General features: G+C 44.0%; 1 protein-coding gene and 1 long non-coding RNA gene across 10 annotated transcripts in view; one reads left to right on the top strand and one right to left on the bottom strand.

The window, feature by feature from the left end:
• C13h1orf21 (similar to human chromosome 1 open reading frame 21) overlaps positions 1 to 26,475 on the top strand; it is a 209,387-nt gene that overhangs the window by 14,053 nt on the left and 168,859 nt on the right. The gene's annotated exons all lie outside the window — the stretch shown is intronic.
• LOC108352552 (uncharacterized) lies at positions 16,175 to 26,432 on the bottom strand. 9 transcript variants are annotated; one of them, XR_010057069.1, is made up of 7 exons: positions 24,227 to 26,432; positions 22,850 to 22,999; positions 22,556 to 22,683; positions 18,476 to 18,783; positions 16,770 to 16,832; positions 16,436 to 16,646; positions 16,175 to 16,295 (listed from the first exon to the last, which is right to left on the bottom strand). It is a non-coding gene; the product is annotated as an uncharacterized LOC108352552 (long non-coding RNA). The 9 variants fall into 9 exon arrangements; XR_010057070.1 differs by having other exon boundaries at positions 16,436 to 18,783; positions 22,850 to 22,942; positions 24,227 to 24,519; positions 26,224 to 26,432; XR_010057066.1 differs by having other exon boundaries at positions 16,436 to 18,783; positions 24,227 to 24,366; positions 26,224 to 26,432.

Genomic DNA, 26,475 nt, shown 5'->3' with positions numbered 1-26,475 from the left:
GTATAAACCATGCATGTAATTTGTTATTAGCTACAGTAAATATGTAGATGAGATTAATTACAATAATGTATTTCTTTTAACCCCCAAATGTTATTTTAATAAGTAATCTATATTTAAAATTATTGATACTTAAATTTTTATTAGTGTATATTATTCAAAAATAGTTAAGTTTCATTGTATTCCATACATCTGTAGAATGCATTTTGATCATATTGGCCCATGCTAAACATTGTGAGACCACGTGTGTATGTTTTAATTAAAAAAAAGATTTAAAAAGAATTTTGTAGCTATATATGCATGTGTTTATGTAAACCATGTGTGCAGGGGCCCTTGGAGGCCAGAGGAGAACGTCAGACTCCTGGCGCTGGAGTTACAGGCAGCCTGAGCCACCACGTTGGTGTTAGGGATCGAGCCTAGGACCTGGGCAGGAGCAGCAAGTGGTCTTGACCTCCCAGCATCTTTTTGTTGTGATGTTTTAACTCTTGGCATAGCTCAGCTTTGCCCTACACTTTTGCGGTAAAGACTTGCTCTGTATTTAGGTTTCACAATTTGCAGTTGAAAAGGAGTGGTTTCTATAACTGTGTCCCAAGTGCACCCGTTTCCCAGTAACTGAATGCAGTAAGAGTGCTTGATCTTCACTTTCATTTAGTTAAGAGTAAATCAAATAATACTCAGTTCCCGAGCACGCCGGAGCCACGTGTGGCTGGCAGCTGCCATTTTGGAGAGCACAGTCATCGAGAAACTCACCTATGTCGTGGTGATTCTGTCAGTAATTTTTCACTATCAGTTTATCTCAGTGGATGGTGTGGAGACTGGATCCAATTTCCTCTTCTTTCAACCCGGTTATCTGGGTATTGCAAGCCCCTGCTTAAAGAGTCCATTCTTGCCCATTGGTTTTTAGATAGGCCCCAATTATAGAATTAATTTCCATAAGTAATCAGTTGTACTTCTACATTTTCTATTCAGCTCTGTCCCTTCATGCTCCAGTACCCTGCTGTTTAATCATACCGAATGTAGAATGTATTTTAATATTAAAACCATTCATGGTGTGGTACCATCTCACGCTTGGCCAATCTGTCATTGTCAAGTGTTGGGCAAAGACATGGAACGGAGGGGCCAAGCCCATGGTGCTGGTGATGTCAGATTGATGCAGTGATTATGGGAGGATGTTTGGAATATATCATTCCCTTAGCTGTCAGGAGAGTGGGATGGGGTCTCCTTTCAATATGTAGCAAGACTGGAGTGGGAGCAGTAAGCTTGGTTTACCACACCAGCATTCCCAGTCTTCATTTGTGTTGGGTTGGCTTCCCAATGAGGAACCCCCAAACCCCAGTGAGAGTACAAGAATGCCTGGGCAGGGCTGGTCATGGTAGCCACACTCTTGAAATGGCCAATGCATCTGCCAGCTGCACACTGAGTAAGGAGGCTCTGTATTCATACAAGCAGTAGTGAGGGTCACCTACACGTTGGTAAGTCACCCTGAAGTACCCTGATGTCTTGTCCTCCTATAGGCCTGAGTGCTTTTAAAGCTGTCATGTTCGAGGCTCAAGGAAAGACCACTGGGGCTATAACACAGTAGGGCACCATGTAGGTGAGGTTTAAAATTGCTTAAGCAGTCAACGTGCCTTTTTGCGTAATGAGAGAGTTGTGTGCGGGAAGCTGTATTCAGAAAGCAAGGGGATGATGATGATGATGATGATGATGATGGTGGTGGTGGTGGTGGTGGTGGTGGTGGTGGTGGTGGTGGTGATGGAGTGTGGGGGCTGTGGGGGCTGCAGGGTGAAGGCAGGTTGTGCTTGGGAAGGGCCTTGTGGGAAATTCCCTGGGTCCTCGCCTGGTCCAGAGATGGGCATACAGATGCTCCTTTTGCTTCTCGGTTAAAATCTACATGGGTTATTGAGTAATTCCTTGCAAAAGAGGAGCCAAACAGCATTGATCTGAATCCAGACACAGAGGCTAAGTCAAGCTCAAAGTAAATGTATGTGGGAGAGAGCCTAAGCCTGCCTGGTTGTTTGCTTTTGCTTTTTTGTGTGTGTGTTTTTGTTTCTTGTGTCATAACAATGACTTCTCAACTGTATGAAAGACTGAAGGCAGAATTTCCATTTGGTGTCTTGTCAAGCAGCAGGAAGCGTGTTCTCATGTAATATGTGCACACAAGGGACCGTGTCACCAACAGGTACAGTATGTACAGACTTCGTCGGTGCTTCCACAGTAAGCAAAAGAAAGCACGCTACTTAAGTAATCGTCACTACCGTCATTGAGTGAGAGCACGTTCTCCCTCCTTCCATCTCCTTGCTCCCTCCCACCTTCTCCTTCTTCGTCAGGATCTTACGTGTATCAGGCTGGTCTCAAATTCACTATGTAGCAGAGTCTGTCCTGGAACTATTAATCCTCCTGCCTCGGCCTCCCAAGGGCTGGGATTATAGGCACGTACCAACCATGCCTAAGGAGAATGCATTTTCATAGCAAACTCCTAATGAGCACGTGTTATCTGCCAGATGCAATATGTGCAGGAGCTCATTGGGTTTGAAATGCAGCCCTGTGGAAAAGCAGACGCGGTTTCCCCTTTGTAGATTGATAAACGGTTGCCTAAGAGGATAAACGACTTGTCTGAAGTCACACAGGAAGCACATGGTGGACTATGCATGCACGTTTATCCGGCCTCCAAATCCACATTCATAATTTCTGTTTCAGACCATTCTAACTTCTGCTCTTTCTCTCTGTCCAGTGCTTCAGCTTTTCCTCTGTTCCTTTTTGCTGGATTGTTTCTACCTCCTAAGATTTTAGACAAGGAAACCCCTCCGTCTTTCGGGAGCAGCCCTTCCTGATATCTCAGTTGAGTTTTAAACATCAGTCGTAGACTTCCTTCATGGCGGAATTGTTAAGTGGTTGCTTCCTGCCTCTCTGACTTGCATGGATTTCTTGATGTGAGTGGATCTGGTTCTGTGGGAGGCCCGTCTCTGCGTCTGATTCCTTGTTTTTAAATACAAAGCCTTCCTCAGTATGCGTCCTTCAGACTAGCCTGTACTCCCAAACCTTTCTTAGGTACAAACTCCACCAGCGTCTCTCTCAAACTTGTCAGGTTGTGGTACCCATGATGGTTTCTTGCTTCCTAAAGAACCTACACTTTCCCACTTATAATAACAAACAAGCTGTGCTCCTGATCTTTTATCTTTGGTATTACAGTTTTTTTAAAAAGCAGAGTAGTGGTAATTCTTACTTTGGCTTGATGGTACAGATGTGTGTCTTTGCAAGTCCCCAGGGCTACTCCTCCCTTCTTTCTACTGATATTTCCATCACCAACTGCAGCTGAGAAGGGGGACTGGGCGACAGGATAGGAAGGAAAATTCAAATGAGCATTTGGTTGCTAGGGAACCTGGTTTACTCAGAGATTATGACTTCCAAAAATTATGTAGAAATGGCAGGAGAACTCCTTGGGAGCTGCTGTCCCTTCTTCTGATTCATGTCTCTGTGGCCGTTGTGCCTCTTCCCCTGAGAGTGGATATACTCATTGTTTCAAGGAAGTGAAAGTGGAAAAAAAAATAAATAAAAACTAGGGATGTAGGTCAGTGGTGCAGTGCCTTCTTAGCACATAGGATGCATAGGTTCGAGCCCCAGCACCAGCGGAAGGCAATAATGTCTTAAAATCAAAAAGAGAAAGTCAGAAAAAACGAGAAAGTTGGGGTAAGAGTGAAAATGGTGGCTGCCTTGTACGACTTTTCACATCTCTGGTGAACTGTAGGTCTTCGTGTGCCTCTTGATGACCAAGGGAGGCACTGTTAGAATGACCGACAGGCTACATTTTTGTATTTCCTCCATTTTTGCTGTTTCGAGTCTCTGCCGAGTCAGCTTTAGGTTCAAGGATAAGGAAACGTACGATTGCATGGTATAACCTTTGCTCTGTGTGAAGATGAAATCTTCAATTTTTCCACTTTAAAAAAAAAATCATGTTTCTGATTAGTTAAGTTAGAAACTAACCACATTTTCCCCTGCACAAACTCCTCTGGTTGGAGGAGAGGCACAGTGTGTAAATGTGGAAAGGGAGAGCAGGGAGACCCAGCTTGGCTGTCTCCCACTCTGTCAGATCATGCACTCCCCATTTCTGGGACTCTTTTTTGGCTCTTAAATGTCACAGAGATAGGATTCAAGTGAAGGCCAGGGATCAATGCCAGTGACAGAGAAGGAAAAACAACCCTATATACGATCAAGTACTGGTTTTGGGAGGTGTGATTTCTGTTTGAAGGTGTGGCTAGCCTACTTGTTAAGTGGCAAGGAAGATAGGAATGGGGAGAGGATTCTTCATTGGACTAGCGCTGCCTGCCCTCAGAGGCCCCGACTACAACGACGACGTCCTTGCAATGTAGGAAATGCATTCAGGATGCTTTCCCCAGTGATTGCTCCATTAAAGGGCTATTCAGGAAAGACTTGAGCCTCGTTCTGACCCTGTTCCATTGTGTGGAGTAAGGGAACCTTGTGGAGACTGGTTCAAATGTGGATGCATGTAACAGTAAATGAGCCTTTCCCCTCTGCCCTTGTCCCTTCGCCTCTCTCGCTGTGTGGAGTTGAATCTTTGCTGTGGAACTAACTATGCTTGTCATGCTTTATGTGTTCAAACCGAGTGAGGAAACAATTAAATACATACATAGACACTATTTCCTATAATCGAATGGATATACATTTATCTGGTAGCTTTTAATGGGAAAAAACTAAAGAAATCTACCAGGTGATGTCTTCTTTCTAAGCTGAATGAACCCGTCCCCAGGGGTCCCATGTCCAGCTCCACTCCACTCCCTTTGTGCAGTGTGTACATCTGCCAGCCCAGGGCATGCTCATCTAGAAACTCAGACACGTTTCCCTCTTGAGCAAACACAATTCAGCATCCTGGGTTGCTTTGATAGCTTTAATAAATAGGTTGTTAATAAATCTGTGTTCCCTTGGAAGCATGATGGCTTTTCTGGGAATGAGGAGCAGCAAACAAGAATGTTTAAGACAGGGCATGAGATCTCTGGCGAACTAGTCATGGTGACTGGGATGCTACATGAGTGTGATGTTTAATATAGGTGCTCATTTATTCCTTTTTATCAAGTATGCCTAAAGTGTGTGTGTGTGTGTGTATATGTGTGTGTTGTGTGTCTGTGTGTCTGTGTCTATATGTGTTCGTATGTGTGTGTGTTGTATATGTGTTGTGTCTATGTGTGTGTGTGTCTGTGTATGTGTTGTGTACCTGTTGTGTGTATATGTGTGTGTATGTTGTATATGTGTGTCCATGTCTATATGTGTGTGTGTGTCTATATGTGTGTGTGTCTATATGTGTGTGTGTCTATATGTGTGTGTGTCTATATGTGTGTGTGTGTCTGTGTGTGTGTTGTGTACCTGTTGTGTGTATATGTGTGTAAGCTGTGTGTGTCCATGTCTATATGTGTGTGTGTGTATGTCTGTGTGTGTCTGTTGTGTACCTGTTGTGTGTATGTGTGTGTGTATGTGTGTCCATGTCTATATGTGTGTGTCTATATGTGTGTGTGTATGTGTATGTCTGTGTATGTCTGTGTGTGTGTCTGTTGTGTACCTGTTGTGTGTATGTGTGTGTATGTGTGTCCATGTCTATATGTGTGTGTCTATATGTGTGTGTGTATGTGTATGTGTGTGTGTTGTGTATGTGTTGTGTGTATGTGTTTGTATGTCTATGTGTGTGTGTGTGTGTCTGTGTGTTTGTGTGTGTGTGTGTGTTGTATACCTGTTGTGTGTATGTGTGTGTGTGTATGTTGTGTATGTGTGTCCATGTCTATATGTGTTTGTGTGTGTGTGTGTATCTGTGTGTCTCTGTGTGTGTGTTTTGCACCAAGAGTCATGATGGCGGGAAGAGTTTACAGATGCAGTGTCTGGTCCTTGTTTGGGCGGATGGGATAGTGGCTATCGGGAGAGGAAGAGAGTTTAGAGTCCATCAGGTAGCACTGGGAGTCTGGCTTCTGGTTCTCACATCTTATTAACCTGGCGTCTAACCTTGTTAGCTCAAATGACTGATATCACTCAGAGTAGTTGAAGGATTAACAGGCAAGTGACACCAAGCTCAGGCAGTCAGGGCAGAGAAGTCTCATTCCCTCAGGAATTCCCGAATCTCCGTGCCGAGTAGGTAGATGACTCAGTACGCTTGGTAAAACATTAAAATTGCTCTATGAAAACTGGGAAGCTTGTGGATGTTAATATTATTACATCGCAGTGGGGAATGGCTTGTTTTTGGCGGTGGTGTGTCTGAAAATTAAACATAAACCCTGAACTGAAACCTTACTTTTCAGTGACTGGATGGATGGGCAGCTGAGTGAACCCCAAAGCTCAGTCAGTTATTCCACGGCAGCCACGGAGTTCAGAAGGTTTGTGCTTATAGACATGAGCTCCTGCCTTTGAAGAGACTCCAGCATCTCATAGCAGAACCTGCTAGGAGTGGGAGAACGCTGTTGTATTGCCTTGATTTCTGTCTCTCTGCCTCTGTCTCTCTCTTCTTTCTTTCATTCAAATCCAAACCGACAGTGGATTGTGATGGGGTCATTTGCTTGGACCTGGGGCTCTGTAAAATTAAAACTATAAAGTAAATGTTAGTTGTCATGAGGCGTGGTGGCGTACATCTTTAAGTCCAGCACTTAGAAGGCAGAAGTAGGAGAACTCTGTAAGGTCAAGGCCAGTGTAGTCTACTTAGAGAGTTCCAGAGCTACATAGAGGGACCGTCTCAAAAAAAAAAAAAAAAAGTGTTCTATCCAAGAGGGATTTAAAACAACAACAACAGCCACAGCAACAAAACCTGTTTGTTTCTTGAGGAGAGGAACCCCTGCAGAGACCTCTGGAGTGGCAGTCACGGGTAATGCTAACTGGACAGAGTACAAAGGTGTGTTTTCCTGAAGGCTCCATCTTCCGTAGGGGATTCTCTGACATTTGAAAAAGCTGTTGTAAACGGTCAGATTTCACCACGCTTTCTACTACAATCCAATCTGATGAAGCCTCATGCATAACAAAAACAACACATTAGGGGCCCTTTATCTAACGCCACAATGCTCTCTCAGAACGTCTGTGCCTTTTGCTGTTCTCACAGTGACCCAGTGGGCTTAGATGTCAGCATTCTGTCTATCGGAGACTACCTAGAGTTATTTCAGGAAGAAGGCAGGGCGTGGGTAGTTCCCAACAGTCTTCTTTTTCTTTTGTTTAGACTTGTTATTTTAAATTATGTGGGTGTGAAGGGGTTCAGGGATGGGTTTGTGCATATGAGGCAGGTGACCACAGAGGTGAGTCGTGTTGGATTCCTCTGCAGCTGGTGTTGCGGGCAGTTGGAACCTGCCTGACTCCGATGCTGGGAACCTAACTGCAGTCATCTGCAGGAACGATGCACTCTTCCCTGCTGGGCTATCTCTTTACACCCAACACTGCCATTTCATTGGTCGTTTTTTTTTGTTTTTGTTTTTGTTTGTTTGTTTGTTTGCTTGTTTGCTTGCTTTTGTTTTTGTTTATTTTGGGTTGTTGTTGTTGTTGGTGGTGTGTGAGAGAGAGAGAGAGAGAGAGAGAGAGAGAGAGTATGTGTGTGTGTGTGTGTGTGTGTGTGTGTGTGTGTTTGCTTCTCTTCATTTTTACTCTGTACAAAAACAGATTCCTTTACAATTTGGGGGAAAGCTCAACCTGTGGTTGTCTAAAATTGATAGGATTTTGCTGTGCTGAAAGCCTTGGTCTGGGGGCATCCCGAATTCCCACTCCACAAACTATTCTTCGTTCTTTGCCGGTTAGATTCCTCTCATGTTGGATCTGATTCTGATCCTTACCTAGTGTAGGAAGAAGTTTCTTCACAATACGGGGAGGAGGTAAAGGAACCAGAGTGGAAATCCTGGAAGTGGGAACGTGGGCTGTGGACTTAGGAAGGGAGGGGGAAATCTGCAGAAAATGAACTCAGTGGAATTTAGGGCAACTTCTGTCCCATGTGCGCCCGATTGAAGGGTTTCTTCATGGGTGCTGGCAAATTCAAACAGGAAGAAAGTGAGCTTTGCCAAAGGATTAGTATTCTCTTGGTCATGAATTACCAACTCCTTCCAGAACAGCAATTAATCTCTTGCCGAGTGAGGGCCTTGCACTGCCTATCTGGGCAGCTCCAGTCTCACCTTGCTCCAGGCCAGGCTCATAGTGGGCTTGACAAATATATACTGAACTGAATTAAGTGTGTTGACTCCAGGAGCTCCCAGGACTTATTGTTTCATATCCTTCCACTCTGAGTTACTGAGTAATATCCTACGGTTCTAGCCATACCCCAGTTGGCTTTCCTCTTATTTATGCCTTTCCCCTACAGTACACCAGAGCAGCTACCGGCTAAAGAGAATCAAAGCATTTATTTAAATTTGTGTAAGGGCAGGGAAAGAGATAGCAGAATGGGGGATAAAGGATGAAATATTGACGAGCTTATGGGAAATAAAAGTGATATATTAAACATTCTCTACAGAGAAGAAGTTATAGAGATGGTGGGAGATTTACTCTTTCAATATGAACTGAAGTATAATTTATCTAAAAATTTAAAGTAACATCTGTAACAGAGTTTCTATGGCAAAATCCTTTCTCTAGCAGCCCCAACAGGCTGTCCTTTGTATGCAATTAAAGAAGCGAGCCCTGGAGAGCAGGGGGTTTTAGGCACCGTGATGGCATCTGTAAGGGGAACAAGTAAAGGGGTCCACTGATCCCCAAACCCATGGTCACACCTCCAATGTGTGTTAGGGAAAGAACTGGAGTGTCAGTCAGAGATCTGCAGACCTAGGCAGTTGCAGTCAAAGTGGGGTCTGGTCAGTCTTTTTCTTGGTTCCAGTTCTGAAAGGTGGTTAAAGAAGCCCTTACTGGTTCTGGAGGAGGGTTCATACTGCTTTTGTAGAGGACCTGAGATTAGTTGAAACTCCACCTCCAGATCTGATGCCCCCTGTCTTCTGTGGACACCTGCACTCACGTGAAACAACCGCTCTCCATAAACATGATTAAAATTAGTATTAATAAGGAAGGCTTTACTACTGGTCCAAAACATACAGGAAATCTAGGACTCAATGAGAAGATCAAACCTAAGGATAATAGGTATAGAAGAGAGTGAAGACTCCCAGCTCAAAGGACCAGTAAATATCTTCAACAAAATCATAGAAGAAAACTTCCCTAACCTAAAAAAAGAGATACCCATAGACATACAAGAAGCCTACAGAACTCCAAATAGATTGGACCAGAAAAGAAACACCTCCCGTCACATAATTGTCAAAACACCAAACGCACAAAATAAAGAAAGAATATTAAAAGCAATAAGGGAAAAAGGTCAAGTAACATATAAAGGGAGACCTATCAGAATCACACCAGACTTCTCGCCAGAAACTATGAAGGCCAGAAGATCCTGGACTGATGTTATACAGACCCTAAGAGAACACAAATGCCAGCCCAGGTTACTGTATCCTGCAAAACTCTCAATCAACAGATGGAGAAACCAAGATATTCCATGACAAAACCAAATTTACACAATATCTTTCTACAAATCCAGCACTACAAAGGATAATAAAGGGTAAAGCCCAACATAAGGAGGCAAGCTATACCCTAGAAGAAGCAAGAAACTAATCATCTTGGCAACAAAACAAAGAGAAGAAAAGCACACAAACATAACCTCACATCCAAATATGAATATAACAGGAAGCAATAATCACTATTCCTTAATATCTCTCAACATCAATGGCCTCAACTCCCCAATAAAAAGACATAGATTAACAAACTGGATACGCAATGAGGACCCTGCATTCTGCTGCCTACAGGAAACACACCTCAGAGACAAAGACAGACACTACCTCAGAGTGAAAGGCTGGAAAACAACTTTCCAAGCAAATGGTCAGAAGAAGCAAGCTGGAGTAGCCATTCTAATACCAAATAAAATCAATTTTCAATTAAAAGTCATCAAAAAAGATAAGGACACTTCATATTCATCAAAGGAAAAATCCACCAAGATGAACTCTCAATCCTCATCTTCGGTCGGTTTATATACAAGTGTGCAATTTCTAGGCTTGAAAGTAAAATGATGCTATCTGGTGCTGGATAGAGGAGCGTTATTTTTTATTATGGCAGCTTGCTATTTTTGTAACATGGTGATTTGGTTGAACACAATAAAGTACAGTAGTAACTGATCTCCCCTTCTTCCTGGATGAGTGAGGAGATGATTAAATGTTGATGTCAGCATCCTTGAGCATATTCAGATGAGCTTCTGCTTCTGTTGAAAAGGATGCTGTGTTTGATTGTGGTCCGAAGCTTTGAAGCACTACTTGGCATCTCCTTCCTTGGAGGTCTCACTGTTTAAACATAACAGATTTGATAGCTTGTTGGTAAGGTGAGGTCCAGCTTGTCTCCACTAGGTCATCTTCATGTGAATCCGGTGGTTATACGGTTTTGTTTTAGGGATATTTCATTTTTTTAATAACGGTTTTAGCTGACATTCATGGAGAGAATGAATCCTTAGAAGTGTGCCACTAGTGAAAGGAAATCCTGTCTAGAGTATGTTTCTTTACAAAGCTGTGTCACACCATCCTTTGGGCCCTCTGCTGGAAAAGTAGAATCAAGACTCAAATAATGCCTTTTAAATTGTATCCTCTAGTATTATAGATGTAGGACAGTACTGTATCATACCTCTGTGGATATAAAATAGCTTGTACCTGCTTTATGATACGTAGTAGTGACCGTGCTTTATCAGAGCTGTTTTTACTGATGTTGCTCAGAATGTTTTCTTTCCAGATGATGATTGAGAAGCTAATTAAAAAAAAAAAATGGTGCCAGGTACCACAAGAGTAACAGAACTGTGCTGTTTTCTCGGGTTTTGTTTTTTTACTTTTTTTTTTTTTTAATGGAGTGTGCTGGATGTCTCTACAGTTTTGTTCAGATGACTGCAGAACCTGGAAAAGCTGTTGCTGCTGTTGATGCATAACACACTGCTATTATTGGTCTTTTTATATAAATATAAATATATTTATATATATTAATATTTATATAATATTATTTATATAATATATATTTATATAATTTATATAATTTATATAATATATATTAATATATTATATATAAATTTATATAATTTATATAATATATATTAATATTATATATATTAATATTTATATAATATAAGATATATAATTTGAATTTTTTTGAAACTTTAGCTGTGCTGTCAACTTTGGAAAAAAGTATCCCCGTTTACTGTGTTGAGTTGGCACTGTACAGAAATTAACAGCCATATTGGTCTAGAAATGTTGAACTTAAGTTTTTTCCATTTGTACAGGGGTAACACACTGTATTAAATATGTAAGGTCTTAAAAAAAAATAAGGAAGGCTTTAGTGCTCGAAGCGGTAAGGTGGTTCTCAGGAGGCATTCCTGGGTAGAGCTTTTCTCCTGTGGGTTATCACCTTCATCTGCTGGGTGGTCTGTCCTGGGAGGTTTTGAAGTTCCTGGAATCCATGGTGATTCTAGAAGAAGGGTTAAGGACAATGACACCTCTGTGCTTTTAGCCAGAGCAAGGTCTATAGACACAGAATGTAGGCAGAAGTCAAGCTTTCATCTCTTAGTTCCACTGTGGGCCAAGGGAGCAGCCCTTACTTTTTAGCAGAAGCAGCTAGGGGGAAAAAAAGTCTTGATTTATCTAGGAAAACAAGCTGCAGGTTTCTTCTTATTGCAGAGTTTTATTAATATGGCCCATAAAAAAAATACTATGTAAGCTAAAAGATCTGTGAATAACATGTCTGAGAAACGCAGCATTAGAAGCAATGTTTGATAATTGTATAGATGAGATGCTTAAAGAGATTGGGAATTGTCTTGGGACCGTTCGCTTGAAATACAGGATGAAAAATTTTTTAATAGCTCTAGGATTTTATGCCTTCACCCTAAGTCCTGAAGATGCTGAGTGGGCAAATTGTTACAGCACAAGCGTAGTGTAGACCGCTCTGTAATTTTGGAACAGCTACTGCTAGTTCATCTCCGGGTGGACACATTTCTGCAGATTGAAATGGACTACAATGGATTCTGAATAGCTAAAACTCACTAATGGTTTATGATGGTATTCAACAAGAATTTGCAGTCAGGTTTTAGATTTTCTTTCTTTCTTCTTTTTTTTTTTTTGATTCTTTTTGGAGTTCTGTAGGCATTTGTTTCTTTAGGTTAGGGAAGATTTCTTATATAGTTTTGTTGAAGATTAGATTTTCTTCTAATATAATTCTTCTGGTTTATTTTATCTGGCACAATGAAAGTTTAATTTACCAAAAAAACATCTCTTGAAATCTCTGTCAACTGATGTTGCTTCTCTTGGGCAACCGTGGAGTCCTACGTAGGTAATGTAATACATTTTTCCAGTTCTGTACTTTACTGATAGTATGTCACTGTTTAAATTCGAATCTTTCTACCTAAGGGATAGTTTATGATCAGATCCAAGATCTGAGAGTCCCCTCTAGTTCTAGAATTTACCTGCTAAGTGGACTTGCTTTGAGGCTGTGGAGGTCTACTGGGCAGGACCAGAGGATGCTCCTTGTTCATGACTGACAAGTGTGGATGCTTCTTATTTGTGACAAGAAGGGATGCTAATCTGTTGTTTGGAATGAGTTGCTGAGCACCTGGTGCTTTCCCACTGTCCGTCTGTTGGTTGGTCCGTCCTGGAGAGTGAATGACATCTTCTCTTAACCTACATCCAGCATCTAGTTTAAGGAAAGAGTGCTGACCACGTGGTTTCCTCAGAGCCCATTCCTTTCACAAACCCAAGTTTAGTCTGGGCCCACCTGGTTCGCTTCCCAGAGTTCCCAGAGTCATGTGAGATACTAAACTTACCTGACGCTAATGCCACGGGTGGGAGATTCACAAGACGATTGCGTGTTTATAAATTATTTGACAGAGCTGTCCATCATCGTGTGGAACCTCTGAGGAAATGGGGCATTTGTTTGCATTAAACTCCTGTCTGCCTGCAAGTGGTGGATTCTGTGATGACTATATCATTGGCTGGTTTCTAGGTTTCTGTTTACTTTAATTACTTCATTTCTGTCACCCACATTTAAATATCATTCGGGTGAGATACAACAAAGCTTTTCTCAGGAAGTAATGAAGCCGGGTTCAGTTACATCATTTGAAAAAGATGGCAAGTCATTTCACCGTAGTGGGCTGCGGGGCCTGCAGGGCCTGCAGTGAGGCTTCTTGTGTGAGGAATGTGTACTTGAAGATGTATCTTAAGGACTCCGGTCTAGAACATATTTCTGTGCTTGAGAATGTTCTGACGGGAGGTAAGCATCCCTTAGCAGGAATGAAATAAATTATGCTTAGGCACTTATTAAATATTTTTTGGCGTGTATGTGTTTGAGTGTGTGTGTATAAGTATGTGTGTATGTATGCATGTGCGTATGTATGAATGAGTGTGTGTATGAGTATGTGTGTGAGTGTTTATGAGTATGTGTGTATGTATATATGTATGTATATATGTATGAGTGTGTGTATGTATGAGTGTGCATGAGTGTATGTGTGTATGAGTGTGTATATGTGTATAAGTGTGTGTTTGAGTGTGTATGTATATATGAGTGTACGTATGAGTGTGTGTGTATATGAGTATGTGTGTATGAGTGAGTGTGTATATGAGTATGTGTATATGTGTGTATGCGTATGTGTTTGAGAGTGTGTGTGTATATATATATATATATATATGCATCTGTGTATGTATGTGAGTGTGTGTGTATATGAGTATGTGTATATGATTGTGTGTATGTGTATAAGTGTGTGAGTGTGTGTGTATATATATATATATGAGTGTGTGTATGTATGTATGAGTGTGTGGGTATTTGAGTATGTGTGTATGAGTGTGTGTATGAGTATGAGTGTGTGTGTTCATGCATAGGGATCAACTTCAAGTGCTGCTTTTTTGAGACCGGGTCTCTCACTGCACTAGGACTCTCTCAGTAGGATAGCTTCGTTGTCTGGCGAGCACTGGGGATCTCCTGTCTCTCCCCCCTCAGCACTGGGTAACAAGTGCACAGCATCATGCCTGGCTTTTTTTTTTTTTTTTTTTAAAAACCAAGGGTTTAGGGGATTGAACTCAGGTCTTCAAGCTTGTAAGGCAAACACTTTAACAACTAAGCGATTGCCCTTTTCCTATTTATTTATTTCTTAAAGAATCACAATAATAAAGACAAAAAAATGCCATAGTCATGTAAAGCCAGAATGTTCATATCTAGAAATAACATAGTATAATGCCTGCCTAAGGTCATCCAAGTCAGTCTACAAAGCTGACCCCAAGTTTCCCTGCAGCCACTTGAAGAAGCATGATTGGTTACGGACTCAGTTATTAGGTAAAAATATATCATTGCTCTGGACAAGCGTGCTATTTCTGCTACTATACAGGGCGGGGGTGGGGGTGGGGGTGGGGTGTTCTCCTTGAACATTGGCAGTCTAGCTTTACCTGGGAAATGCCACGGTTCCTTCCCCAGGATGCCTAACAATTCTGTTGATGACGGCAGGCGTGAGCTTTGCAAGACACCACTCTCATCTTTTGGGATGAGGTCAACACAAGGTCCCACAAGCAAGAGGAAGGAACCTGGTCTCCACAGTTCCTCCCGCCGTCTGCCGGGGAGAACTGTGTTGCTGGAGTGAGGCTGCAGTGTCCTCTGTGAGCAGATTTCAAATTCAGTCAGGAGACTGATTGAGGCCCCCATACGCCGTGGTGTATGGGTGTTACTAAACAGCACGTGAGAGAAACTCTTGATGCTCTGGTATCCAGGCCTGGGGGTGTAGCTCACAGAAGTGCACCTGACTAACAGATGGATCCGGGACTCAGTCCTCAGCATAGTACATATTCCCCGGTGCCAGAGAATGGAACAATGTAATATCTGCCATCCAACCCCTAGGGTGAAGCTCATCTCCAAATCCTCATGAAGATGATGGTGGATTTGTAGTCAGTGCTGGCATTCATTAGAGCTAAATCTCTTTCGCTCAGAGCGACTGCGAATTGGGGAGCGAGAAGTTTGCTTTGGATTAGCATCCTTGTACCGTGCGAGCATGCGAATGGTGTCAGAGTTGGTTCTGTTAGCTTCGCTCATGTGCGTGAAGCCTGGAGAATATTGCTTTCCTGGGTTGGTCGGCTCTGCAGCTTGGCAGTGAGGCTCTGCAGTAGTGGTGCCAGACCTCACCATACCAGGTGAGTGTCTCTAAAGAGCACCCAGGAGGCTGAGGCATTGAGTGTAAGAACAAACAGGTCGCTGTCATAGGGAAGGAAGTGACAGCTCCCCTCATCCTTGTTCTTTTTCCCAGAGCTATGGGGAAACGTGTCTCTGTCATTGAAACTATTGCTGTGTGTGGCCGAGGAGGCCATCTTGTCAGGCCTGCTTTTCTTATTTCTGTTTTGTAAATAAGAAAGGAAGCTAAATACAGGAGAGGAGAGGTGTCCTACTTTGCTCCCTGTTGTTGAAACCAGGGCCAAAAGCAACTTGGGGAAGAAAAGATTTATTTCAACTAATGTTTGCAGCCCGTCACTGAGGGAAGTCAGGACAGGAACCTGGAAGCAGGAACTGACACAGAGGCCGCGGAGGGGTGATGCTTAGTGGCTTTCTCTCCGTAACTTGCTCAGCCTGCTCTCTTTGGTCCTGCAGTGCCAATGTCCCTAGTGGGCAGTGCCTTCCCACATCAATCATTAATCAAGAAGGTGCCCTACAGACTTGGCTACAGGCCGGTCTGACAGAAACAATTCCTTAGTTAAGGTTCCCTACGCCTAGATATTGTCTAGGTTTGGGCCAAGTTGACGAAAGCCAACTAGCATAAAGGGGACAAGTCAGATCCAGGAAGGTGGAGCTAGGAGGAAGGAAAGTCCCTCTGCCCTTGTGTACCTCTGGGCAAACACCACAGATAGATTTCTCCGTCAGTCTAGGGGTACTGTTGTGCACTTCCCTGTGTGATGGGCGACAGCCCAGCTCTGACAGACTTACAGAGGACTTTTGTAGAACACTTGAGTAGTAGTGTGCCTCCTTCCACCCTGTAAAGCCCGACGCTGGACCAGAAGTTAATAGCTGCTCATTGAGTCAGTTTGGTCAGATGCTAGGAAATTGGCTTTGGGTTGTAAATATCACATTGGTCTTCCTATGGGAATTACACTATCTAATGTGACCATGTAAACGTGAATCAAGCGGACACGGCCTCTTGGTGGTGGTGGGGTTGTTATTAGAAATGCAAAATCAAAAGCCTAACCAAGCTACCAGTTGGCAATAACTGTTCCAACCTCATGTTTAATCTCGTCTTCTCGAATAGCTTTATGTAGCACCTGTAAAGAAAAAGTATTGATGTTGGCCTTCTGTTAAAACCTTGGCGTGCCATTTGTAAGTTTTATGCTCTAGCAACTAAAATAGATAGTTCTGATTCCTGGTTTAGTGATCATCTCAGCTTCTTCTGTATGGTTCTTACCTCCAAATGGAGACATCCCCTCCCAGGGGGCTGAGAGGGACTCTGAGGAGGCGAAGGAAGTTTTCAAGGCTGGGAAGATTAGAATGTTGTAGTTTGCTAGGAGGAGGCTCATCTGTGAAGCTGTGTGAAGCACAGCTGGGGTGAAGCCTTCAGGAGCCTTCACCCATGCTGGCGTGGGCCCTTGAGTCACCCATTCACCTCTAAGTAACCCCTGAAAGAAACCACAATAAAGTCACTGGTTCACCACTGGGGACTTTGGTAGAATCATTTCCTTGGGATAAAGAAACACTTACACACATCTCCCCAGGAGAGATCAGTGACAAACCCTTCTTACCTCTGAGTGGAGCGGGGACAAAGCTTCCGCTGTTTCATTTTTCAGCCCGTGAACATCATTTTCCTTAAGTCAGACGTGGATTTGATAGAGATCAATACAGCCTGTGCAATGCAACCTGGGGACTAGAGAACTTCTCCCCCACACCCCAGAGCCTTGCCCTGGGTCAGAAGTTAGTTCTGAACTTGGTCAGAGAGATTTCATTTTGTTGTTGTTGTTACATATACATATACATATACATGTACATGTACATGTACATGTACATGTACATGTACATATACATATACATATACATATACATATACAATACATATTCATATACATATACATTCGATGTGCATTTGTGTCATAGCACTTCAGAGTGAAAAGAAAAGCTGCATGTAAGGAAAATGGCCTTTATTACCATCCTGGGGGGGGAAACAGTCAAAATACAGAGCTGCTTTCATAGCAACAACCCTGGTCTTCAAATGTAGTCAGATCTTACGTCTGCCCTTCCCTCAAAGACACCCCTGGTGTCAGGACAACTCTGATGGTGGTTGCAGTTGGGAAAGCTTTTAATCTTGGAGTGATCATTTGTAAATGGCGAGGTTTGCCTTCCTGTGGATCCCACTGTGTTGTTGTAAAAATATAAAAATAAAAAGAGTAGTTGTTTTTTGCCTCGCTAGGTCTGTACTGCGGTGCCCAAGGTATCTACTAGATATCTTGGCGGAAACACAGCCCAGCCGCACACTTTCCTACACTCAAACCCTCACATAAAAAGAACACACAACACAATAATCTTAGATCCAATTGGTAAGATATAATTGCCCACTTAAACATACAAAGTCTGGTACCATCCATCGCTTGAGAACATTAATAACAACCTGTGAATACACAGAGCAGAATCTTAACATCACCTGCCATGGCTTCTCCCCTCTCTCCGTCTCCCTTCTCCCTCCTAGTCTCCTCCTCTTCCTTCAAACTTCTCTCCAGCCCATCCTTCCTTCTCCTCCAACGACAGGCCTCCTTCTATCCTGTACCTGCCCCTCACCTGTACTTAACAAACTCAATGGAGAGGTGGTTCTGGTGAAGTCACCTGAGTCCTGAGTACCTGACTAGGCAGCTGTCCTTGGGGCAGTGGAATTAGCATCAAAATACAGTTACTTCAGGGCAAACCACAACACCACTGGGCATGGCAGTTCTGGTTCCTAGCGCATAGGTCAGGTATGGGTTACTGGTCTAGAGATGGGCATGGTTCAGCAAAGGAGCTTTATGCGTTGAAGCGTACTCGCCTGGCCGGCAGAGGCAAGGGTCCTTGCTACTGTCTCTGCCACCAATTAGAAGTGGGACTTTGAAAAATCATCCAGCCTCTCCCTGTCCTTCGGTCACATGTCTAGAACAGAATCAGCGACTTGAGAGCAGAAGCCGGTCTCCTGAGCAGCTCACTGAAACGAAGCTCATGGGTTTTATCTGCTGACGACAGCCCGTTAGGGATGGAGACCAGCAACCTGCCCCGCTTTGTGTGTTCTGTTCTGGTTGAGGTTGGGCTGTGGCCCATATGCTCACAAACATATGGTATAGGTCAGCGCTCCCCTAACTGTGGGAGGTGACCCACCATGGTCTTGGAATTCATTTAGTACAACTTGGAAAGCTGTTTGAAATGTTGAACAAGAGAAGAGAGAGTACCAGAAAGCATCGAGGAGTAAGGAGTAGCCACGTTAGAAAGTTACCTTCTGTGTTGTTAGGTACTTGTTATACTCAAACGTCCTGGCTTCAAAAGACTGTCCTGCCTCCTCAGCTGCTGGTTGTATTGAAGAGTCCAAAGAGGTGAGATGGGGAATCCCGGGAACAAAGGAACTGTCACTTTAAAGAACACACCATTCTGATCGGTGTGCTGAAGTCGTGTGTCACCTCACTCCATACCACTGGGATGCAAATGAATTGTTCCTCCCGTGTTTCTTCTTTACTCCCTCATGATCGGTTAGTAGTCACGCTAGTTGTCACACCAGCAGCGTGAGTTAGTTATCCTGAGAACAGACTGTTTAAAGCGTGTTTTATAGATGTTACTCTGGAGAATGCCATGGTTTGTCCAGGGTTTATTAACTATGATATGGATATAGTTCATCTCCCAAAAGTTCATGTGATAGACGTGCGCTCACCTTCGTAGCCGTGTTGATGTGATACAAGTTCTAAGAGGTGGGCCCGGTGAAGGCTAATCGGGTTTTAGGGTCTGTTGTCCTCGGAAGAGATTAATTGTAGCTTGTGTGTGAGTTGCTTCTCTGAAGAGCATATTGCTTTAAAGTGACATGATTGGGGCTGGAGTAATGCTTAGGGGTTAAGAGCACTTGTTCTTGCAGGGATCTGGGTTCAGGTCCCAGAACCCACATGGTGGCTTACAATGTCTGTAACTCCAGTTCCAGGGGAATAGACACCTTCTTCTGGCCTCCAAGAGCACAGGACACAAAAGTATTCATGGAGGAAAAGCCCTCACACAGAAAAATAAAATAAATAGGGAAATCACAGGCTTAGATCCTTATCATATTGTAATGCAGTTGGAGACTTGCTAGGATGCTGCCCTACGCTATGAGCTAAATCTTCTTTGTTAAGTATCCAGCTTCAAGTAATTTGTTTTAACAACAGAAAATAGACTAGTGTAGAAGTAGTTCAGACATCCACTGGACATCTTAGAATATATTTACTTAAGACAGGGGGTTACTATAATAGGAATCTCAGTTTTTCTTCTACTTAATTAAAGTAAGTCCCAGACCAAAAAGACTGTCAGGGAGAAGCTAAATCTTCACAAGAACAAAATAATTTTTTTTTCACAAAGAGATTATTGAGAGAAGTCTCCACAGTTAAAACTCCCACGACTACTGTTCCTCTCTCTGCTGGTATTTACTCAGTACATATTTTTGGGTCAAGGCTCTCTAATGCCCCTTCCGTGATTTACGTAGGACTTTTATGTATTCAATCATTTATTCTTTGAGGACTCATATTTTATTGTTTATTTCCACCAAGCAGGCGTTGAGAATAATACAAAAAATAAAGTTTGTGGAAATCAACCAAATTTCTAGATTAGGAGAAAACTGGCAGAAGTCATTGATTCAACTCTACTCATTCTCTATCTGCATGTATATCTAAGTGGGAAATATCTTCAGAGTGCCTTTGGCGATTTTGTACCAATTCCAAAGAAAAGCCTCGTCGTCGCCATGTAAAAACAAACACAGCCCGGGCACATCCATCACCCTGTCCGTGTGGCGCTCTTCTTTAGAATTTCCCCTCAGAGTGAGATTGTGATCCTCACAAGAAAACCAGTTTCATGACTTGAGGGTTACACCTCATTTTTATGAAAAACAGCATTACTCAATGTGATTGCCTGCCCTGTTCAGCAAGCCTGGCTCTGCATGCCTGCTGCTTGCTTCCCTGAGCTCGGCCTCTCACAGGATGACAGTTCGCAGCCCTGAGCTGGTGGAGTGGCAGCTCAGAAGGCACCGTAGCAGGGGGATTAGTACATCAGAAGCAGCCTTCTTGGGAGTCTGGAAGAAGCACCGGATTCCCAAAAATGACCACGTAGGAAGGCCAGCAGACTGAAGTGGAAAAATTTGGAAACAGAGCAAAGCAAAAAGTATTCACTCCCGGGGTCACAGTTTGATTAATGGCTGTTAAAGAGAGCCTGAGGGTTTAGAGTTTGGCCAGGCAAACCATGACCAGGAGCTGGGTAGACTCCTCTGTGATTCCTTCCAAGGAGTGTGTGTGTGTGTGTGTGTGTGTGTGTGTGTGTGTGTGTGCGCGCGCGCGCGCTCTCTCATGGTACATGGTATGTGTATGTGTGTGTGTGATCATGGTACATGGTATGTGTGTGTGTGAGCATGCACGCGCAGTACATGGTGTGTTTGTATGTGTGTGTGTGTTTGTGTGTGTGCTCACGGTACATGGTGTGAGTGTGTGTGTGCATGCAGTGCATGGTGTGAGAGAGTGTGTGTGGGTGTGCTTGCGCTGGTGTGTGTGACCCAGTTGATTGATGGCTTGCCCTCAGCACTTTTGGTTCAATAGTGAGTCAAGGCTGATTGCCTAGGCAAGGCAGGGCATGCTACATTCGATGTGCATTTGTGTCATAGCACTTCAGAGTGAAAAGAAAAGCTGCATGTAAGGAAAATGGCCTTTATTACCATCCTGGGGGGGGAAACAGTCAAAATACAGAGCTGCTTCCATAGCGACAACCCTGGTCTTCAAATGTAGTCAGATCTTACGTCTGCCCTTCCCTCAAAGACACCCCTGGTGTCAGGACAACTCTGATGGTGGTTGCAGTTGGGAAAGCTTTTAATATCTTTTTCCCCCCTAGGGACAGCCTGTTTATTTTACATTAAAATTGTTACAAATTGTACATCTCAAAAATTAAGACTAAGATTGTTATCACGATTAAAAAAAAACATTTAGTAGGGATTTAAAATTTGGGCTTTTTAACAGTTACCAGAAAGGGAGTTCTTGTCATTTATGTAAAATCTAATTTTAGAGCTTGGAACTCAAAATACAGAATTAACAAGCAAGAGGGAAACTTCAGTTAGCTGTGGACTAGATGTTTCACTGAAACCAGGCAATTTCTAATGTTGAAATGTCAGCTTCTCCTTAACCTTTGGGGGGGCCGGGGAGGGGGATTGTACCTAGTTCATGAGAGCCACTCTCTATCTGAAAAGAGTAAAAACAAGTATTTCCTCACACAGTGTCAGGGAGAGAAACCATAGGTGAATTTAGGCGAAAAGACAAAGTCACCTATGTTGGAAGAAGGCCAGGCCTGGAAGGTGACAAAGCTTGGTCATAGTCCTTATGTGGGGACTGGCCTTCCCTCCTTGGCCCCCACTATCTTTGATTCAAGACTTGGGTGAGGTGGCACCTCTGTCTTCATGCCCTGCCTGCTCTAAGTCAAACAAGAACTGATTTGGAATCCTCCCTCCCTCCCTCCCTCCCTCCCTGAAGACTGGCTGGCCCTTCTGGCAGTGCTTGCTCATAGACTTGGCCTACCACCGTGGTGATTCACAGGAGTGAAGTCCCAGTGGTGTCATGCCTTTTTCTGCTGCTCCATGGGGCCTCCTGGACCCAGCTGTTCTAGCTGCGTTAGGTTTTGCTCTGCTGGGCTTGTGGACTGCCTGTCAGTCTTCCAAAAGCCAGGCATTATGGCTAAGAAGTAGCTGACTTACAGGGACCTTTTTCTCTTGAGGCATTTTTTTAATGCATGGGCATCTTTTATTTAATGGCAAGATCTGCAGGGACTACAGTCGCTGGGGCAGCATGATGCCAGTTTGCGAAGACTAGTGAGGAGATTAGGGCTTTCCTTATCACAACAAGCCTTGAGGGGGACCAGGGCTGAATTTAGTAAGCTGGGCCATCTCATTACATTCTGTTGTTGTTGGTTTGACTGTCAGAATGGTGTGATTGAGTTAACAAGATGACCAGATATCTTAATATACAAGTATAGCATTAGTCAGGCTTGGTGCGTTCCTATGGTTCCAGCACGGTGGAGGCTAGCCTGGGCTATGTAGTGTGATTTATCTCATAAAACAAGAAGAGTATAGCCTCTTTCACAGTATGCCTCCCATTCACTTCATTGAATCTTGCTTTTCTGTCTATCACTAATGGAATCCCAGAACCTCAAACACACACACACACACACACACACACACACACACACACACACACACACACACACACACACTCACTCACTCTGTAGGTCTTTGGTAATCTCGAAGGCATGGATCAGTTTTGAAATGAAAGCAAAGTGGAACTCAGATGGCCTGGGCCTGCAGAGAGCTCACCTGGGCGTTTTCAGTGGCGTGTTCTTAGATGATTCAGTCTTTCTGAGCCCAGTGTACGCTGGGAACGGTAATGCCTTGCTCATTGGCTTTGGTGACGATGAAAGGAGAAGAGATGTGACACTCCGTGTCTGGCACAGAGCAAACGTATATTATTAAACTGTGACAGTCAAGCATTCCTGCGCTTCAGTATCTCGGCTCTCCCTACCCCACCCCCCCAACCCCCCCCCCACACCCCAACCCCCCCCACCCCCCGCCAAGGCAGATAGTTATAAACAAAAGATTTATTTAGCTCACAGGTCTCCTGGCTGGAAAGCCTAGTGTGTGGTGCGGGAGTCTTCTGAGGACTTCCTGGCCGCTTTAACGGATAGTAGAAAACATGCAGGAGCGCTGCCAAGTGTGGTGAGTAGGGCAGTGTGGACGAGGCTGAATGGCTGGGTAACCTTGCTGTGGAGTAATCCACTCCTGAGGGACCAGTCCAGTCCCACGATAGCCAGGACTCACCAGGAAGCGCATCAGTTAATTACTCTAGAGGGTACAACACCTCCCAACATGGCTGCTTCCAGAGTGAGAACCTTTCGGGGATGGCTGAATCCCAGCTAGATGTAACCCAATCCTGGTCCTGGAAGCTTCAGTTGGTGATAAGAGATGTCCAGTTGGGGCTGTCTCGCCCCGTTGTTTGGCAGTTTCTTTAGATCTTTTGCGTGTGTATATTTTACAAAGTTGCTGCGTTGAGTTTCCATGCTACCTCTCAAATGGCCCTTGATTATAGCTGCCTTTCCCCGTATTCCTCCCTTATTGCCCTCTTCTCTCCCGTCTCCACTGGATCCTCCTGATCCCGCCCCTCCCTCCCTCCATCTCTAACCTTCTAGTCTATTCCCACTCCTAGGGAGATCCTGCCATCTCCCCCACACCCAGTGGCCACCCCTTACTCTGCACCCACCCTCTGTGGCTCTGCAGATGGTAGCTTGGTTATCATCGACTTCACAGTCCATACCTACATGTAAGTGAGCCAGTGTGTGCACACCACATCTGTCCTTCTGGGGTCACCTTTCCCGGGGTTTTTTTTCCTACCCATTTCCTTGCCAATGTCATGATCACATATCATGTCCTCTCTTCAGAGACAGTTGTCCTGAGGGACAAATACCCCTTTCCTTCCCTCCTATTCCCTTCCCCTTCTCCCTCTTCCTCCATCTCCTGTCCTCTGTCTCTCTGGGGCAAGTAAATCTCCTTCTTCCTGAGAACTCAGTTGTGGGGATCCCGAGCAGTGGATACTTGCCCTCTGACCTTTGACCCCCTGAATTGGAGTCAGTGTATACATTGTAGGTCTTCCTAGCGCTGAATACAGTGTATACATTGTAGCTCTTCCTAGTGTGCTGTCATTCAAATTCAAAATGAAATGACTAGGCAGGTACGCCAGGGTGCTTGTCACCAACCCTGATGACCTTTGTTCAGAGAGCCTGTTCTCATAAATTGTACGCTCGCTTCACTACGGGAGCAGTGACAGGCACGTGTGCATGCGTGTGCACGTGTGCGTGTGAACGAGACAGGCCCACACATTCACATAAACGCGTAGTAACAACAGATTGAAGGGGCTCTTCAGGGGAATTGTGAAACCGCCCTTTATGCCCCGAGAGCCAGGATTTAGGCTGTACAGGAGGGAAATGTGCTCACCTCATTTGTTTTACTAACAATGGATCCTTGGGCTTGAAACCCGAAGCAGTTTCTGTAGCCTCAAGTGACTTTTGAGTTGTTTGTCCATATTGCCTCGTGGGTGTTTGTCTATGTAGCTTGAGATTATAGACGGATCCTTCCTGTACAAGTGAGGAGTTCATTATCTTGGCTGTGAGATGTTATTAGAGTTATATCTCCAGGCCTGGGCAACTGTGAAGTCAGCTACCACCCAGTCATGGGACCACAATCTTGGCAGTGTTAAAATGAAACCTGTGATCACAGAACATCTTTACCTAAAGAAAGATAACATTGCAAAGCCATTCATTTTAACTCTTGGGAGGAAAACCCTGAATGTGTCTTGGGTTTGCTTTCCATTAGGGCCTTGTTTTTGTTTTGAACAATCGTTAGTGCTAGTCTAGCCCCTAGGCTTTCTGCCTTGCCCCCAAAAATGTCTTACTCAGCATTAAAATCCACGTGCGTTCCTCCTGACGTTAAAGATTGGTTAGTTCGGGGCTGGAGAGGTGCCTCAGTGCTCAGGAGTGCTTGCTGCTTAGTTAAACCTGGGTTTCATTCCTAGCACCCCGTGGTGGCTTCTATAACTCCACTTCCAAGGAACCCAGTGAACTCTTGTGGTCCCTGCTGGGCACAAGGCATGTACCTGGTATTCTGCAAAGCAGCGATACACACAAAATAGTTCTAATGTAGAAGTAGTCTTATAAGTTAAGCTTTAACATATTGATCTCCTCTAGCAGCATCTCCTTGAGCTAATTTAATATTTTAATTTAATATTTTAGGCCCATAATGAAAATGTGAGATCTGTAGTAAATAAAGGCTGGTTAGTGTACAGAAAACAGTGGAATGATCCAGAGAAAGGCCCATTATCTAAGGTTTGGGTAAATTTGCCATCTTTTCAGTTGTTTTGCCTTTTTGCCTTAGGGTTGCAATCTCCCTCCTCTCTGTGATTGGGTCAGTCATGCACGTCAGACTGTGATTGGGTTAGCCGTGAATGCCACACTTTCACTGTTGTTAGGTGCTTTCTGTGCATCTCTTCTCATAGCCGATATCACTTCTCATTTATTCAACTTTAACGAGGAAATCAACACAGTGTGCGATCTATGGCTAGTAAATGCGTGAGAGGCAGGGTGGAGTTTCCTTGGATCGTCAGTTCTTTTTCTATTGAGAGTTTCAGTTCTCAGTAATAAATCACAGCTTCTGGCTGGAGAGATGGCTCAGTGGTTAAGAGCATTGACTGCTCTTCCAGAGGTCCTGAGTTCAAATCCCAGCAACCACATGGTGGCTCACAACCATCCGTAATGAGATCTGATGCCCTCTTCTGAAGATAAATAAGTAGATCTTTAAAAATATATAATGTTAAAAAAAGAAAAGTAAGTGAATCACAGCTTCCTTCTCCGTTGGTCAGAAATTCAACAGGTCAAAGGGGAAGTATTGTTTACTGCAGTGGTGTGCCTGCAATTTGGGGAAGTTTTCTAATTTCAGACTCACCATGGTAAGTCTGCGCTTCAGTGGGTGAGCATTGTCTGGGGTTCCATACAATAAAGCTGCTTCATGGTCATATGACAAGCACTCCAGGGGCCCCGTGGGTGCTCACACACTGTGTGTGCCAATATATGTATGTGTATATATACATATATATGTCCAAGAGCATGTGAAAGTAAAAATACTAACACTAACCCTGGCAAGGGATGCGTTAGCCAGGCTTGTGAGATGGGGTAAATAGCCTTTGAAGTCACATGATATTCGATGGTGGGTATGATTTTGGTGTCGTGGTTGCTAGAGCATGTGTGTCAGGCAGGGAATGAGCCATAGGACAAGGACAAGGCTGCTGCTGACTCTTACTGCCAGACGTGTGCCACTGTCACCACCACAGTAACCACCACCACCACCACCACCACCACCCGTTAGTTCCCTACTTGTCTTTTTATTTGCATTTCAAAACTTAGTTCAAATCTCCCCTGTAGTCCCTGAAGAAGACTTACCATTTAGACATAAAGTCTTCCCAAAAGCCTCGTTCTGATCCCTGATTGGTGTATCCAGTTACCAAGAGGCGATTACGAGGGCTCTGCCTTACAGTGGTTGTGTCCGCTGAGTGAGACGTAATTTGATGGATGTATGTAGACTTGGAGAGGCAAGGCCTAGCTGGGAGGAGGTCCCTGGGGTCATGTCCTTGGGTGCTCTTCCTTCTAGGCCTCTCAGTCTCTGCACTTAATGGCCACTATGAGGTTAGTGGG

Source organism: Rattus norvegicus, chromosome 13 (genome assembly GCF_036323735.1).
Source record: "Rattus norvegicus strain BN/NHsdMcwi chromosome 13, GRCr8, whole genome shotgun sequence".
NCBI classification, from domain to species: domain Eukaryota; kingdom Metazoa; phylum Chordata; class Mammalia; order Rodentia; family Muridae; genus Rattus; species Rattus norvegicus.
The sequence above is the reverse complement of the archived record's forward strand: the minus strand, read 5'-3'. Positions and strand labels throughout refer to the sequence as shown.